This window comes from Oncorhynchus keta, chromosome 19 (assembly GCF_023373465.1).
Source record: "Oncorhynchus keta strain PuntledgeMale-10-30-2019 chromosome 19, Oket_V2, whole genome shotgun sequence".
In the NCBI taxonomy this organism is placed as follows: domain Eukaryota; kingdom Metazoa; phylum Chordata; class Actinopteri; order Salmoniformes; family Salmonidae; genus Oncorhynchus; species Oncorhynchus keta.
Genome location: NC_068439.1, coordinates 39,121,601 through 39,133,565, shown reverse-complemented (window position 1 = coordinate 39,133,565; position 11,965 = coordinate 39,121,601). Strand labels below are relative to the sequence as shown.

The following is an 11,965-nucleotide window of genomic DNA, read 5'->3' as shown; positions in this document are numbered from 1 at the left end:
CCTGTCTGTCACAATTTGATTTGATATAGCACTGTACAGGAAAAACTATTGATTGTGTTCCCATTAAACCAGGGTCCAGTATACAGTGCCTTGCACAAGTACTCATCCCCCTTGGTGTTTTTTCCTATTTTGTTGCATTACAACCTGTAATTTAATTAGAGTTTTATTTGGATTTCATGTAATGGACATACACAAAATAGTCCAAATTGGTGAAGTGAAATTTAAAAATGAACTTGTTAAAAATAAATAGACAATAAAAAATGGAAAAGTGGTGTGTGCATATGTATTCACCCCTTTGCTATGAAGCCCCTAAATAAGATCTGGTGCAGCCAAATACCTTCAGAAGTCACATAATTAGTTCAAATAAAGTCCACCTGTGTACCATCTAAGTGTCACATGGTCTGTCCAGTGGTGGGCCGTCAGGGCCAGCAAGGCCTTCTCTCCTGGCCTAAACATCATCAGAATATAATTTAAAAATATATATATTTTCCCACAAATAGAGTAAGAGTTACACTCTTCATTTCATAGCGTTCCTCTTGGTTGCACTGCTTCCAGCCCCAGGTTGAGATTTGGAGGGATGGTCTTTATGTTAGATCTTTTATCCAATCATATTCAGCCATCATGTGTTGCCAGGGGTCTAAAATCTGCCCTCAGGCGTTCAGAATCAACAGTGCGGGCGCTTGTAGCTTAAAGTGAATGGAAATTCAAATTTAGTGTCAACCAATCAGCTTTAGAGTTGGCTATTGTACGCCTGCTGGCTGGCTCCAGTGTTACACAGGAGCCAGCTAGCAGGCGTAGTGCGTGCACGTCTTTTGATTGGATTACCAATATTGAGAGGCAGGTCCTATATGGGCAGGTCTCAGAACTAGGAAACTGAAATTGATCTTACGGATTAATATGCGTACTACTAAGCTGTTTTTTCAACCCACAGTGGCGGAAGGAGAATATATCGATTTGGTCGAGGATATAATTATAACGCCATTCTCAAGACAAACTTTTCAAGAAAAGACATTGTCAGGAGAGGTAGACGCCGACGCTACAAAGCCTGTCACAGGCGGGAAAGGGGTTTGTTCGCCCCTTTCAACTATGGGCGCTATCAATGACTCACAGGCTCCGAGAAGCACTGCAAACAGGCAGTTAACCCACTGTTCCCAGGCCGTCATTGAAAATAAGAATATGTTCTTAACTGACTTGCCTGGTTAAATAAAGGTAATGCATTTTAAAAAACTGTACTGCTGGGAATGCCTATTATTTGCAAGTGATCAATTTGGTGTTTGGAGCCACACCGGCTTTGCAAACCTGAGTTGTCTAACCAAGGCAGCAACGAGACACCAAAGTACGGCTGGGCACTTACAAGCAATGGTGCTTTTGAAAACTTTTGGGGACACCGGAGTGGATCTACAGCTCAACGAACAAGCGCGCAGGGCAACGAAGCTGCACAATGAAAAGGTATTGTACTCTTCCCCTGCAATTCTCTGAATAAAAATGTCAATTTCAAGGTGACTGGTTATACTGCGTTTCTGTCTAAATGTATAGTGTCTAGAGCCATGGCATCATAATGATGGTAATAAGAGGTGAATTCATTCGGGTGGGACTGTGTAGGACTTCACTGAAGGCCCAGGCCCCAGAACCACGGCACGCCTCTGGGTCTGTCACATGATCACAGTATATATGCACCTGTTCTGAAAGGCCCCAGAGTCTGCAACACCACCAAGCAAGGGGCTCCACTAGCAAGCGGGACCATGAAGACCAAGGAGCTCTCCAAACAGTTCAGGGACAAAGTTGTGGAGAAGTACAGATCAGGATTGAGTTATAAAAAAATATCCAAAACTTTGAACATCCCACGGAGCACCATTAAATCCATTATTAAAAAATGGAAAGAATATGGCACCACAACAAACCTGCCAAGAGAGGGCCGCCCACCAAAACACACAGACCAGGAAAGGAGGGCATTAATCAGAGAGGCAACAAAGAGATCAAAGATAACCCTGAAGGAGCTGCAAAGCTCCACAGCGGAGATTGGAGTATCTGTCCATAGGACCACTTTAAGACGTACACTCCACAGAGCTGGGCTTTACGGAAGACTGGCCAGAAAAATGCCATTGCTGAAAACACATTTGGTGTTTGCCAAAAGGCATGTGGGAGACTCCCCAAACATATGGAAGAAGGTACTATGGTCAGATGAGACTAAAATGTAGCTTTTTGGCCATCAAGGAAAACCCTATTTCTGGCTCAAACCCAACACCTCTCATCACCCCGAGAACACCATCCCCACAGTGCAGCATGGTGTTGTCAGCATCATGCTGTGGGGATGTTTTTCATCGGCAGGAACTGGGAAACTGGTAAGAATTGAAAGAATGATGAATAGCGCTAAATGGCAGTACAAAAGTGTAGACTGGACCCTGGTTTTATGGACAGAATCTATAGTTTTTCCTATACAGTACCAGTTACTTATCCAGTGGAAAAACAGTTTAACAATTTTTGGGGGACAATTTATAAACAATAAAAGACTGAAATATCACATTAACATAATTATTCAGACCCTTTACTCAGTGCAATACAAGTTTCTCCCATTCTTCTCTGCAGATCCTCTCAAGCTTGTAGCGAGAAGACTCGAGGCTGTAATCGCTGCCAAAGGGTATGACACTACAAGCTTGGCACACTTGTATTTGGGGAGTTTCTCCCATTCTTCTCTGCAAGCTCTGTCAAGTTGGATGGGGAGCGTCACTGCACAGCTCTTTCCTTTTCTTTCTTTTTTTGGGGGGGGTGTTTTTTTCCCCAATTTCATGGTATCCAATTGTTAGTAGTTACTATCTTGTCTCATCGCTACAACTCCCATACGGGCTCGGGAGAGATGAAGGTCGAAAGCCATGCGTCCTCCGATACACAACCCAACCAAGCCGCAATGCTTCTTAACACAGCACGCATCCAACCCGGAAGCCAGCCGCACCAATGTGTCGGAGGAAACACTGTACACCTGGCGACCTGGTTAGCGCGCACTGCGGCCGGCCCGCCACAGGAGTCACTAGTGCGCAATGAGACCAGGATATCATGACCGGCCAAACCCTCCCTCTCCCGGACGACGCTAGGCCAATTGTGCATCGCCCCATGGACCTCCCGGTCGCGGCCAGCTGCGACAGAGCCTGGGCGTGAACCCAGAGTCTCTGGTGGCACAGCTTGCACTGTGATGCAGTGCCCACTGCGCCACCTGGGAGGCCCCTGCACAGCTATTTTCAGGTCTCTCCAGAGATGGTAGATCAGGTTCAAGTCCAGGCTCTGGCTGGGTCACTCAAGGACATTCAGAGACTTGTCCCGAAGCCACTCCTGCGTTGTCTTGGCTGTGTGCTTAGGTGAACCTTCGCCCCAGTCTAACTGAACGTTCTGGAGCAGGTTTTCATTAAGGCTCTCTCTGTACTTTGCTCCATTCATATTTCCCTCGATCCTGACAGGTCTCCCAGTCCCTGTCGCTGATAAACATCTCCACAGCATGATACTGCCACCACCATGCTTCAATGTCGGGATGGTGCCAGGTTTCCTCCCGACGTGACGCTTGGTATTCAGGCCTTTTGGAAAACCCAAAGTGGGCTGTCATGTGGCCACTCTACCATAAAGGCCTGATTGGTGGAGTGCTGCAGAATGACCAGAAGAAGAACTCTGGAGCTCCGTCAGAGTGACCATCGGATTGCCCAGTTTGGCCGGGTGGCCAGCTCTAGGAAGAATCTTGGGGGTTCCAAACTTATTCTATTTAAACTTATTTCACTGTGTTCTTGGTGTAACGTCTGCCTCCAACTTACACTCTCAAACACGTAGATCCCCTGAACGCAGCTCACTTTCCAGACCACTTTTCAGCTCACACTCTCAAACACATAGATCCCCTGAATGCAGCTCACTCTCCAGATCCCAATCCCCTGATTTCTGATCACTTGTTCAGACACCTGTATGTCATTTACACACACTATTTAGTTCAGTTCTTTGCACCCCATCATTGTGAGTGTAACGTTCTGGGTGTCGGGAGTGTGAAGTCAGGGGCAGGAAAACAGAGAGTTCAATATAGTGCTCTTTTAATGCACACATGGTGAACAACGACCACCCCACGAAACACTGGTTGCTCAAGACAAATGCCCCAGACACGGGGGACGAAAACAGTCCAGCAAAAATAAACATAAACCAACACGTTCGTCTACACCAAACACAAAGGTTACAATAATTAATCCCGCACAAAGAAACGGGCGGGCCGGCTGACTATTAAAGCCCAACTAATTACAACCAACTCAAAACAGGTGTAATCAATAAACACATAAGGAGGGGGAGAAAAGAATCCGTGGCAGCTAGTAGGCCAGCGAGAGCGCCACCCGAACGTCTATTCGGAGCTCTATTTATTTCTGTATTAGTATTGGTCATCCTCACTAACGACGCCTTTTTGCCTATTTCCGGCCTGGACTTTTGCCCATCAGATTTCCTGTCGTCAACCTCTTGCCTGATCTCTCGGACTACGTTATTAGCCTTTTCCCTACCTGTACTGTTAGCTTTTTGGAGCCCCTGTGTATGACCTTCTGCCTGTCCCTGGACCCAGCTACCTGCTTCCTCCTGTGGTCCTTTGCCAATAAACCCTGCTGCGCCCTGCGCTTGAAACCAATCGCTCTGTCTCTAATCGTATTCATTACACTTGGGGAACTTTAATGCTGCAGACATTGGTTAGTACACTTCTACAGATCTGTGCCGCGACACATTCCTGTCTCGGCGCTCTACGGACAATTCATTCAACCTCATGGCTTGGTTTTTGCTCTGACATGCACTGTCAATTGAGGGGCCTGATATAGACGGGTGCGTGGCTTTCCAAATCATGTCCAGTCAATTGGATTTACCACAGGTGGACTCCAATCAAGTTGTAGAAACATCTCAAGGATGATCAATGGAAACAGGATGCACCTGAGCTCAATTTCGAGTCACATAGCAAAGGGTCTGAATACTTATGTAAAACAGGTACTTCTGTTTTTAATGTTGTATAAATTTGCAAACATTACTAAACCTGTTTTCGTTTCGTCATTATAGGGTATTGTTTGTAGATTGATGAGGGAAAATGTATTTAATCCATTTTAGAAAATGCCTGTAATGTAACAAAATGTGGAAAAAGAGGTCTGAATACTTTCTGAATGCACTTTACTATTTACAAGAACCGGAGCACATGACTTGACAAGTCAGTTACAGTTTTTGACAAATCACAAAGCAAATAAAATGTTATCACCTCACATATCATCACCCCAAATACAATCCTACTGCCTAGCCTAACATTTACATTACATTTAAGTCATTTAGCAGACGCTCTTATCCAGAGCGACTTACAAATTGGTGCATTCACCTTATGACATCCAGTGGAACAGCCACTTTACAATAGTGCATCTAAATCTTTTAAGGGGGGTGAGAAGGATTACTTTATCCTATCCTAGGTATTCCTTAAAGAGGTGGGGTTTCAGGTGTCTCCGGAAGGTGGTGATTGACTCCGCTGTCCTGGCGTCGTGAGGGAGTTGGTTCCACCATTGGGGGCCAGAGCAGCGAACAGTTTTGACTGGGCTGAGAGGGAACTGTACTTCCTCAGTGGTAGGGAGGCGAGCAGGCCAGAGGTGGATGAACGCAGTGCCCTTGTTTGGGTGTAGGGCCTGATCAGAGCCTGGAGGTACTGAGGTGCCGTTCCCCTCACAGCTCCGTAGGCAAGCACCATGGTCTTGTAGCGGATGCGAGCTTCAACTGGAAGCCAGTGGAGAGAGCGGAGGAGCGGGGTGACGTGAGAGAACTTGGGAAGGTTGAACACCAGACGGGCTGCGGCGTTCTGGATGAGTTGTAGGGGTTTAATGGCACAGGCAGGGAGCCCAGCCAACAGCGAGTTGCAGTAATCCAGACGGGAGATGACAAGTGCCTGGATTAGGACCTGCGCCGTTTCCTGTGTGAGGCAGGGTCGTACTCTGCGGATGTTGTAGAGCATGAACCTACAGGAACAGGCCACCGCCTTGATGTTAGTTGAGAACGACAGGGTGTTTGTTGTCCAGGATCACGCCAAGGTTCTTAGCGCTCTGGGAGGAGGACACAATGGAGTTGTCAACCGTGATGGCGAGATCATGGAACGGGCAGTCCTTCCCCGGGAGGAAGAGCAGCTCCGTCTTGCCGAGGTTCAGCTTGAGGTGGTGATCCGTCATCCACACTGATATGTCTGCCAGACATGCAGAGATGCGATTCGCCACCTGGTCATCAGAAGGGGGAAAGGAGAAGATTAATTGTGTGTCGTCTGCATAGCAATGATAGGAGAGACCATGTGAGGTTATGACAGAGCCAAGTGACTTGGTGTATAGCGAGAATAGGAGAGGGCCTAGAACAGAGCCCTGGGGGACACCAGTGGTGAGAGCGCGTGGTGAGGAGACAGATTCTCGCCACGCCACCTGGTAGGAGCGACCTGTCAGGTAGGACGCAATCCAAGCGTGGGCCGCGCCGGAGATGCCCAACTCGGAGAGGGTGGAGAGGAGGATCTGATGGTTCACAGTATCGAAGGCAGCCGATAGGTCTAGAAGGATGAGAGCAGAGGAGAGAGAGTTAGCTTTAGCAGTGCGGAGCGCCTCCGTGATACAGAGAAGAGCAGTCTCAGTTGAATGACTAGTCTTGAAACCTGACTGATTTGGATCAAGAAGGTAATTCTGAGAGAGATAGCGGGAGAGCTGGCCAAGGACGGCACGTTCAAGAGTTTTGGAGAGAAAAGATAGAAGGGATACTGGTCTGTAGTTGTTGACATCGGAGGGATCGAGTGTAGGTTTTTTCAGAAGGGGTGCAACTCTCGCTCTCTTGAAGACGGAAGGGACGTAGCCAGCGGTCAGGGATGAGTTGATGAGCGAGGTGAGGTAAGGGAGAAGGTCTCCGGAAATGGTCTGGAGAAGAGAGGAGGGGATAGGGTCGAGCGGGCAGGTTGTTGGGCGGCCGGCCGTCACAAGACGCGAGATTTCATCTGGAGAGAGAGGGGAGAAAGAGGTCAGAGCACAGGGTAGGGCAGTGTGAGCAGAACCAGCGGTGTCGTTTGACTTAGCAAACGAGGATCGGATGTCGTCGACCTTCTTTTCAAAATGGTTGACGAAGTCATCTGCAGAGAGGGGGGGAGGGGGAGGAGGATTCAGGAGGGAGGAGAAGGTGGCAAAGAGCTTCCTAGGGTTAGAGGCAGATGCTTGGAATTTAGAGTGGTAGAAAGTGGCTTTAGCAGCAGAGACAGAGGAGGAAAATGTAGAGAGGAGGGAGCGAAAGGATGCCAGGTCCGCAGGGAGGCGAGTTTTCCTCCATTTCCGCTCGGCTGCCCGGAGCCCTGTTCTGTGAGCTCGCAATGAGTCATCGAGCCACGGAGCGGGAGGGGAGGACCGAGCCGGCCTGGAAGATAGGGGACATAGAGAGTCAAAGGATGCAGAAAGGGAGGAGAGGAGGGTTGAGGAGGCAGAATCAGGAGATAGGTTGGAGAAGGTTTGAGCAGAGGGAAGAGATGATAGGATGGAAGAGGAGAGAGTAGCGGGGGAGAGAGAGCGAAGGTTGGGACGGCGCGATACCATCCGAGTAGGGGCAGTGTGGGAAGTGTTGGATGAGAGCGAGAGGGAAAAGGATACAAGGTAGTGGTCGGAGACTTGGAGGGGAGTTGCAATGAGGTTAGTGGAAGAACAGCATCTAGTAAAGATGAGGTCGAGCGTATTTCCTGCCTTGTGAGTAGGGGGGGAAGGTGAGAGGGTGAGGTCAAAAGAGGAAAGGAGTGGAAAGAAGGAGGCAGAGAGGAATGAGTCAAAGGTAGACGTGGGGAGGTTAAAGTCGCCCAGAACTGTGAGAGGTGAGCCGTCCTCAGGAAAGGAGCTTATCAAGACATCAAGCTCATTGATGAACTCTCCGAGGGGACCTGGAGGGCGATAAATGATAAGGATGTTAAGCTTGAAAGGGCTGGTAACTGTGACAGCATGAAATTCAAAGGAGGCGATAGACAGATGGGTAAGGGGAGAAAGAGAGAATGACCACTTGGGAGAGATGAGGATCCCGGTGCCACCACCCCGCTGACCAGAAGCTCTCTGGGTGTGCGAGAACACGTGGGCGGACGAAGAGAGAGCAGTAGGAGTAGCAGTGTTATCTGTGGTGATCCATGTTTCCGTCAGTGCCAAGAAGTCGAGGGACTGGAGGGAGGCATAGGCTGAGATGAACTCTGCCTTGTTGGCCGCAGATCGGCAGTTCCAGAGGCTACCGGAGACCTGGAACTCCACGTGGGTCGTGCGCGCTGGGACCACCAGATTAGGGTGGCCGCGGCCACGCGGTGTGGGAGCGTTTGTATGGTCTGTGCAGAGAGGAGATAACAGGGATAGACAGACACATAGTTGACAGGCTACAGAAGAGGCTACGCTAATGCAAGGAGATTGGAATGACAAGTGGACTACACGTCTCGAATGTTCAGAAAGTTAAGCTTACGTAGCAAGAATCTTATTGACTAAAATGATTAAAATGATACAGTACTGCTGAAGTAGGCTAGCTGGCAGTGGCTGCGTTGTTGACTTTGTAGGCTAGCTGGCAGTGGCTGCGTTGTTGACACTACACTAATCAAGTCGTTCCGTTGAGTGTAATAGTTTCTACAGTGCTGCTACACAGTATTCGGGGCTAGCTGGCTAGCTAGCAGTGTTGATTACGTTACGTTGCGTTAAAAGAACGACAATAGCTGGCTAGCTAACCTAGAAAATCGCTCTAGACTACACAATTATCTTTGATACACAGACGGCTATGTAGCTAGCTATGTAGCTAGCTACGATCAAACAAATCAAACCGTTGTGCTGTAATGAAATGAAATGAAAATGTGATACTACCTGTGGAGCGAAGCGGAATGCGACCGGGTTGTTGAGTGCGGAAGTTCTATTCAGTAGACGTTGGCTAGCTGTTGGCTAGCTAGCAGTGTCTCCTACGTTAAGGACGACAAATAGCTGGCTAGCTAACCTCGGTAAATTAAGATAATCACTCTAAGACTACACGCTCTAAACTACACAATTATCTTGGATACGAAGACAGCAAAGACAACTATGTAGCTAGCTAACACTACACTAATCAAGTCGTTCAGTTGAGTGTAATAGTTTCTACAGTGCTGCTATTCGGTAGACGGTGGACGTTTGCTAGCTGGCTAGCTGCTGGGCAGATAGCAGTGTAGACTACGTTAGGACGACGAAATACGAAGTTGCAATAGAAGTGCTGACTGTTTCACTTTGTTGTCCTCTTTCTTTTCCTTTTTCTCCTGTCCTTCTTTTGTCCTTATTTTGTCTTCCTTTCTTCTGTTAACTAGATATTTTTTGTTAACCGCGCGAAAGCTAAACAACATTGCCAGGATTGGATGAAGCCATTTTAGGGGAGTTTGTGAGGGGGTTAATTTAATTTTGGGGGGTTTTCAAGTCCATGGTTGAGTAAAAATGTGGGAAGGTATCATGGGGGATATGATGCAGGAAATATTACTATGATGGGGGATTTATTAATAAATGGGGGGGAACACAGGAGAAGTTTACAAGTTAATTAAAAATAAAACCCCTGAAAGGAGGGGTCTGAGCTAGCAACCCTGAGGTACCATAGTTACAATCTGATGCTGCGTTCAAAACAACTGGGAACTCTGAAAAAAACGAGGTCTGACTGGGAAAAATGATTTTGAACGGTCATCCAACTCAGAATTCCAACAAGATAGCTGACTTCTTGATTTTACCTATTTTTCTGAGTTCCTAGTTGTCTTAAGTACCATATGTCACAGGTCAGGTTTTCTCCCTTGAGTGTACTAACCGAGGTTGCCACTGGAGAGCACCCTTGGGTTACTTCCAGTATCCAGGTGACCTTGATTGGGCTTATTGGGTTCACCTGCTGGATGACTATTTAGGTTCCTCTGTGGAGTGTGCCAGTTGCTCAGGTCTCATGTTTTGTTCAGTGTTCTCTTACTTTGCTATGAAGAGCTTAAGTAAATATTCTGGATTTACCCTTACCTCCATCTGCTGTGTTTCTCTTCGCCTGGGTCAGAGTTCATACTAACATTAATGTCACACCATAAGTCAGTCGAGTGAGAGGATAAATTCATTCGAGTTAACTGCACCTCAGTTTGCAGCCCAAATAAATGCTTCACAGAGTTCAAGTAAGAGACCCATCTCAACATCAACTCTTCAGAAGAGACTCCGTGAATCATGCCTTCATGGTCGAATTGCTGCAAAGAAACCACTACTAAAGGAAACCAAAAAGAAGAGACTTGCTTGGGCCAAGAAACACGAGCAAATGGACAATAGACCGGTGGAAATCAGTCCTTTGATCCAAATTTGAGATTTTTGGTTGCAACCGCTGGGTCTTTGTGAGACGCAGAGTAGGTGAATGGATGATCTCCGCATGTGTTGTTCCCATCGTGAAGCATGGAGGAGGAGGTGTGATGGTGTGGGGGTGCTTTGTTGGCTTCATAGTTTTTACAATGTAGAAAATAGAAAAAATAAAGAAAAACCGTTGAATGAGTAGGTGTGTCCAAACTTTTGACTTGTACTGTACATACATATATACAAACATACATACAAACATATATACAGTATGCTACAGTAGAAACGACAACACGATATACAGAAAATAAGGCACTTATTATTTGTAAGTGTAACCGATGTGAAATGGCTAGCTAGTTCGAGGGGTGCGCGCTAATAGCGTTTCAATCGGTAACGTCACTCGCTCAGACCTTGAAGTAGTTGTTTCCCTTGCTCTGCAAGGGCTGTGGCATTTGGGCCGATGGGTAACGATGCTTCGTGGGAGGCATTTGTAGATGTGTGCAGAGGGTCCCTGGTTTGAGCCCAGGTAGGGGCGAAGAGAGGGACGGAACATAAGACATAACTGTTACATAAGGAAAACAACAATGAAGGCAATAGAGTCACCAGCCAGAAAATGTGCCATGGAGAAAAAGTTAGTACAAGTCCTGTTCTGCCAAGAGATGTGCAAATGTCTGCATATTAGATCTGGGAAACACTGGGGAAGTACTTGGGCTCTTGTCAAATAGGGAAGTTGGTCTGGTTCAGTTATGCTTCAAAAATAAATTGACCACAACAGTGAAATTGGCTACTTATGTGAATTAATGAGGCCGGACACAGCTCAATTCAAACTGTTATTAGAAAATAAAACTTGACAAGTTTGGTTTGAGGGCAGCACATGTTAACTGTCCTGTTGCATAACAATCACATTTTGGAACAGTAATTGCATTCTCACATCACATGCATTAAAAAAACCAATGCTGGGGCAACCACTCGATATATTTGGAATTCATGTGTGAAAAGATTACGGTAAAGGTTAAAGTTTTTAATAGGCTTAAAATATTAAAATATCAAAACAACGTTCTATGGCTAGCGCTCACTGTTGCCCCTATTGACCAGATTTCAGGTCATCTCTGATATCCTCAGACATGGATGATGGATGTCGAATACTGATTTGTATCACGGGTGACCTGGCTGCAAAATGAGCAGAGATGCTCCTCTGGGTGTAACTGTAGATTTGGAAACTAGAAGTGCTCTTGAGTAGAATGGACCCCCCTTTTATTGCGACACAACATAGGCTACACAATAATTGTGTAGCCTAAAGTGCGATATGTATGTCCAATATGAAACAAATATTGGATTGAAGAGGATTTTCCACAATAACCAATGTTCTATTATTTTTGCCCTAACTATTAATTTACTAAGGAATGATATCTTATTCTGAAGGATTCCAAAAATCCGTGACCCGGAAGTACTTAGTTATTCTTGCCTGTTGTGACAGTGGTGTAAGGAAGCGCTGACCCAAACAGTGAACAGCGAGCAACGACGACGTATCCTAGCTCAAACACAGAAAGCGAAACATTTAATACGACGACTGGTGAGTGTATAATTTTCGGCTGTCATACATAAACTGCATGCATTCGATCAGTGAGTGGGCTAATGATACCAGGTTCCAA

At 46.7% G+C, this 11,965-nt stretch overlaps 1 protein-coding gene across 2 annotated transcripts in view; it reads left to right on the top strand.

The window, feature by feature from the left end:
* The first annotated feature begins 1,424 nt into the window (after nucleotides 1-1,424).
* The window catches only part of LOC118398262 (dyslexia-associated protein KIAA0319-like protein), a 36,693-nt gene continuing 26,152 nt past the window's right edge, over nucleotides 1,425-11,965 (top strand). Inside the window, exon 1 of one of the 2 annotated variants that reach the window (XM_052470551.1) lies at nucleotides 1,425-1,449. The gene's annotated coding sequence lies outside the window, so the exon portion shown is untranslated. Of the gene's footprint in view, nucleotides 1,450-11,753; nucleotides 11,887-11,965 lie in introns of those variants that run through there. The other variant, XM_035793428.2, reaches the window with a different exon arrangement.